This window comes from Mobula hypostoma, chromosome 25, assembly GCF_963921235.1.
Source record: "Mobula hypostoma chromosome 25, sMobHyp1.1, whole genome shotgun sequence".
Taxonomy (NCBI): Eukaryota; Metazoa; Chordata; class Chondrichthyes; order Myliobatiformes; family Myliobatidae; genus Mobula; species Mobula hypostoma.
Window position 1 is genome coordinate 31,363,676 of NC_086121.1, and position 6,000 is coordinate 31,369,675.

Here is a 6,000-nt window from a genome sequence, read left to right on the forward strand (position 1 = left end):
TAGATTTTTTTTTACTGCTTCAGTAAATGCAACTTCACTGGCAAAATTATAACCCGGTATAACATATTTCAGCATGTTTTTTTTTATCAAGCTTACAGAATATGGGCACCTCTGGCAGTATTTACTGCTCCACCTAATGAGAAGGTTTTGGCAAGTTGCCATCTCAACCAGTAAGGAACTTGTAAAGAACGCACTCCACAGTAGTGTTGGTGTAGACTTTCAACATTTGACTGCAGTGATAATGAAGAAATGCCACAGCAATGAGTCATAATAGTAAATGGTTTGTAGCTGAATCTATAGGTGATGGCGCTCCCTATCTTGTTTTTCTTGGTGACAGAGGTCATGGGTTTGGGAAATGCTACCTGAATAACCTTGGTGACCGGGAATAGCATTAATGATGGCACATATTTTAGTCACGGTGCAGAAATGGTAGAGACAAATGAATATTTAGCAAGTAAATGTTAGTGTTGGGACAGTTGGGGTATCCCGGGAGGGGTAGTATCTCTGGTGAAGGGGCTTGCCATGTCACTCCGCTCTCACCTGTGGCTCCAACGAGCTGTTTGCATGCGATGGCAGCCACCCCAGGACATTGGTTCAACATGCGGGCTAACCAGGTGAGGGTAGCTGGCAGCCTCATATCCCGGTGAGATGGGGACATGCCTGTCCTAGCTTGCGAAGTCAGCTCTGGTGGACTGAAATCTACTGTGAGATCCAACAGCTAGGCAGGCAGCACTGCAATACTCCATGGAGAGTGTAGGGCATGACGTGACACGGAAGACATCATGGTCATCTACTGCAACCAAGGAAGACCCCTATTTGTGACACTTGTTCGCACCACTGGACCCGGACTTCTGAAGTTGAGAGTGGAACTGCCCCAGTCCAACAGTCTTTTCCACTTTAAAAACTCTCCCCCACAGGTTTCCTGTCACCATTGGACACAATGGAAAACCAACAAATATCAGCACGATATTATAATATAACAGATTTTTTTTCCTTTCGGAGGAAAAATAATCATTCCAGAGCTTTGGAAAATGCATTGAACCTTTTATCACCAGTGGTAAATTCCAATCTTTCATTCTTTTTCCTGATTGATTTATTTGAGTTATCTTTGAGTGGAAGAACCTCTGAACTTTAACTTTTAAATTCAATTTTAATATTATGACAGAAAAGTCTAAGAGTTTGTATTCATTTAGTGGTCTTTACAGGGTGTTTTTAAAGCAGTTTGCAAGTAACTGAAAATGCTGGAAGCTGGAGCAAAAATCAAGCTGAAGGGTCTCAATCTGAAATACCAATAATTTCCCTCCCTCCAAAGAAGCTGCTTGACCCACTGAGTTTCTCCATCAATTCGTTAATTGCAACTGTAAAGATACTTTTCACTGAAGACAATGAGGTATGCTTGCATGAAGCTCCTCTGTCAATGTAAGAACTTAACAACAGCAGTATCTCAAGTTCAGCTTTGGTAATATTACAATTAATGACAAGATGATTTAGAAATAACTGAAAATGTTTTTAACATTTATGGAGTAAAATTGGCAAGAGAATGTTTGTAAATGCAGGTTGGATAAATGCATTATGTGCCAATCCAAGGGTCTGATCAAACCAGGTAAGGGGTATTCCAATTAGCTGTTTCTCACAATGGACCAGCAACACCCATTTTTAAAGCTGTCCCAATCATTTTTAAAGCAAAAATAAAGCATGGAGAACAATGCAAATCTGCGAAATCTGAGGAAGAAACTGAAAGTGAGAGTGCACATGCTTTTGCTGTGAAACTCTTACATCAGGCAAAGAAGGATGATGGCTGTTCAAACCACAAGCAGACTTCATAGGCAGCTTGGGGCTGAGTAACACGGCATCTTGAACCTTCACTCTCCTCATCCCACAACCTTTATACTCACTTTCAAGGACTCTTCATCTCATGTTCTTGATAGTTATTACTATTTTTTGTATTTGCACGTTTGGTTATCTTTTGCATATTGGTTGCCCATCCTGTTGGGTGCTGTCTTCCATTGATTCTACTGTGTTTCTTAGATTCACTGTGTATTCCCACAAGAAAATGAATGTCAGGGTGACATATATGTCACTTAGATAATAAATTTACTTTGAACTTTGATGGAAAACGTTAGAGATGCAGGTTGATACAGCTTCAGGATGACCATGATGCATATGACTAACAGTTCAGTCAGACAGTATGTGCGTCTCAAGATTTATTCAGGGCAAGGTTGAAAGAGTTTGGATAAGCATTAGTTTGAAGTTCATTGTCAGCGAATTTACGTATTGCTGAATATTGAAAGAGAACTGAAGTGAGTTGTGTACATGTGTACAAAATGGTAGTAATCCTACCTAAAACAATATTATGACCATGTCCACCACCAAAACAAGTTCACAGTGCTCTTATCAAATGGATTACAATAATTTTCTTGTGCTTGTGGGCACACACTCAAACTGTCGGACATGTAAGTACTTGTACAATAACAGAATGTACTATTAAAGTTGAAATGAATCAATGCTTCCCATGAAATTCCAGCAAAATTAGTGTGCAACTTTGTACTTATTTGAATTAACTTGCAATGAGATTAAACACTTATCGTCACTCTTCCAATGGGTTAGCATTGTTTTAAATTGATTGAAGAAGCAAATGTTTCTAAGTTAGTTTAGCTTTACAATTATGAAACATCAATTGGTTAACTTCTCATTTAAATATATGACTGCATTCTCTGTTATCTATTTTTTCCGGCTGAACTGTTAATGGATCATTATCTCTGCGGGCAATTGAGCGTGGTATGGACTAACTTAGGCTGCAACTTAACCAGAAGGAAATATTTCGAGGTACAACACAGCAATGTGAAAACAGTGAAAAGTTAGAGTAATCAGATCAATTTGCAAAATGAGCCTTTGCAACGGAAACCATAGAACACTACAGCACAGAAAACAGGCCATTCGGCCCTTCTAGTCTGTGCTGAAACTTTTAGTACAAATGTTTAGCCCGAAAATACATTAATTTGAATTAGTTTGCATTAGAACTCAAATGAGGAAAGTCCACTGAAATTAAATAATCACATTAAAAGAAAACACGAGGAATTCTGCAGATGCTGGAAATTCAAGCAATACACATCAAAGTTGCTGGTGAACGCAGCAGGCCAGGCAGCATCTCTAGGAAGAGGTACAGTCGACGTTTCTGGCCCAGACCCTTCATCAGGACTAACTGAAAGAAGAGCTAGTAAGGGCTAGTAAAAGAAATACCTGTAAAGAGAGATGTCAACCATGATTAGGCTATTCCTGATATCACTGTGGTGTCATCTATTATTGTTCAAGAGTCACAGAATAGCAGCGAGTTAAGAGGCTGCAAATTCTTCTGTACCAGGAGCGGGTACAATGACTTCAACAAGTTTGGAATTTAGGTCAAGCCAATTAAGGAACCTAACTGTTGTTCCTTGCGGTGCATCAGGAGGCAACTTTGCTGTTTCTTTAGCATTTTTTTGCCTGTTTTTTTTTACAGGGCGGAGTCCCTCGCTCTACGCTCAACCAACATGGATGGAAAGTGTGTAAGGAGCTGGCCGGACTCAAATCTGGGACCACTCTTCTCAAAGTCTGGTGCAGATGTCAATACATTACACCACAACCCAGCTACAGAACCTAATAAAAAGACCAAATCTATAATGTCTGTGTATAACCACAGTAAGTGTTCACAGACAATTCCTTCAAAGAGAAAAAGCAACGTAGTGTTGATATTTATGTAAATAAGGCACAATTAGCACAGCAATAATCCTCATTAGCATAAAAAGGGTAGTATGTACTATGTGTGGCAAATTCCTTATTGTTTCAATTATAATCAACACGCTGATTCAAAGACCTTGTGTTCTGCAACTGCTTTGCTATAAACACCAAAGATTGTGTAGATACTAGAAACCTTCAGAGACACACAAAAACTGTTGTAGGAACTCAGCAAGTCAGGCAGCACCTATTGAGGGAATTAAGCAGTCGACATTCCAGGCCGAGACCCTTTATCAGGAATGGCAAGGAAGGGATTTGTATTTCAGAATGCGAGCATCACTGGCAAGGACAGTATTTACTGCCAACCCTAATTTCCCTTGATGTGACGCCTATTGGATCATATCAGAGGATATTTACAAGTAAACTACTTATGTGCCTGGAGTTACATATAGTACAGCAGATTTCTACCCCCTGGAGATCACTAGTGAACTAAATAGGATGATACAACGATTAGTATTATTACTAAAGACTTTTTTGAAAACTAATTGTATTTACACCGCTGTATAATGACCTTGAACTCTGATCCCTACAACAGGATGTAACATAGAAGCATAGAAAACCTACAGCACAATACAGGCCCTTTGGCCCACAATGCTGTGCCGAACATGTACTTACTTTAGAAATTACCTAGGGTTACCCATAGCCCTCTATTTTTCCAAGCTCCATGTACCTATCCAGGAGTCTCTTAAAAGACCCTATTGTATCCGCCTCCACCATAACTAACTAACCATCCCACCATGCCCTCTTCTCAATAGACGCCTCCACTAATACTGTAGTTAGTATTGCCTTAAATGTGTTTACAGCTGCTCTTCCTACAGATGCAGCAAACTCACTGAATATTTCCAGAACTTGCTTTTAGTTGCAGAGTTGTCTGATACTTTTTTGCCTCAACTACTATCATAGGCTACTCAATTGTATCAAAATCAGTGAAAAGTCAGTAGGAATAAAATCCAACAGACCACCAGGCTCTGGCCTAAAGCACAATAAAGGCTCACACAGCCCAATCAATCACACAAAGTCCTCCTCATTAACATCTAAGGAAATTGGTGCCAGTACTGGGGGAGTTGTCTCACAAATCAGACAAGTAAATGACATACAGTCATACTCAGAGAGTGCTGGGAATAGGAGTATGTCAACACAGAAACAGTTCTCAGGCTCTCAAAAGTGCAATAACTATAGTCATGAAGAAATAGTTTGAGGAAACTTATGAAGATAGCAATTCAATTCGGGGGTGCAATTAAGTGAAGTACAAATACTGAAAGGTTGGAAGGACATCAAGGTGCATGCACTAAAGGCCAGAGTCAAGAACTCACCTATGGTTTTAATGTTTAAACTACTGTTGGTGTTGATATTGAGAAAGATAGTCTTAGATTACAGATTGATCAGTTGGTAAAAAGGGTAGAGGAATGGCAGATGGAATTTAACCCTGAGAAGTGCAAGATAGTGCACTTTGGTAAGACTATTAAGACCATAAAGCCATAGGAGCAGAATTAAACCATTTGGCCCATTGAGTCTGCTCCACCATTCAATCATGCCTGATTTATTTTCCCTCTCAACTCCATTCTTCTGCCTTCTCCGCATAACCTTTGATACCCTTGCTCATCAGGAACCCATCAACCTCTGCTTCAGACATACTCACATACCTGGCCTCCACAGCCACCTGTGGCAATGAATCCCACAGATTCCCCACCTCTGGCTAAATCAATTCCTCCTACTCTCTGTTCTAAAGGGGTGTCCTTTTATTCTGAGGCCATGTCCTCTGGTCCCAGACTCTCCCACCATTGGAAACATCCTCTCCACTTCCAGGCTATGTAGGTGTTTCAATATTCAGCAGGTTTCGATGAGATTCCCCCCTCCCCCCATTCCTCTAAACTCCGGTGAATACAGGACCACAGCCATCAAATGCTAATAAGGGCAGGACAAACACAATGATCTGCAGGGCACTGGAGGACACCGAGGAACATAGGGAACTTCAGGAAAAGATCCAAGGTTCCTAAAGTGGCAGCACAGGTAGATAAAGTTGTGAAGTTGGTGTATAGAATACCAGTCCTCATTAAATGTCTGCAAGAGCAGCGGTTATAAAAGAATGATTAGGCCAATGCTGCAGTACTGCATACAATTCTAGTAACCACTTCATACAAAAACACATGAATGCATTAGAAATGGTGCACAGATTGACCTGGATGTTGTCTGGAGGGAGTACTTATGAAAGAGACTGGATAAACTAGA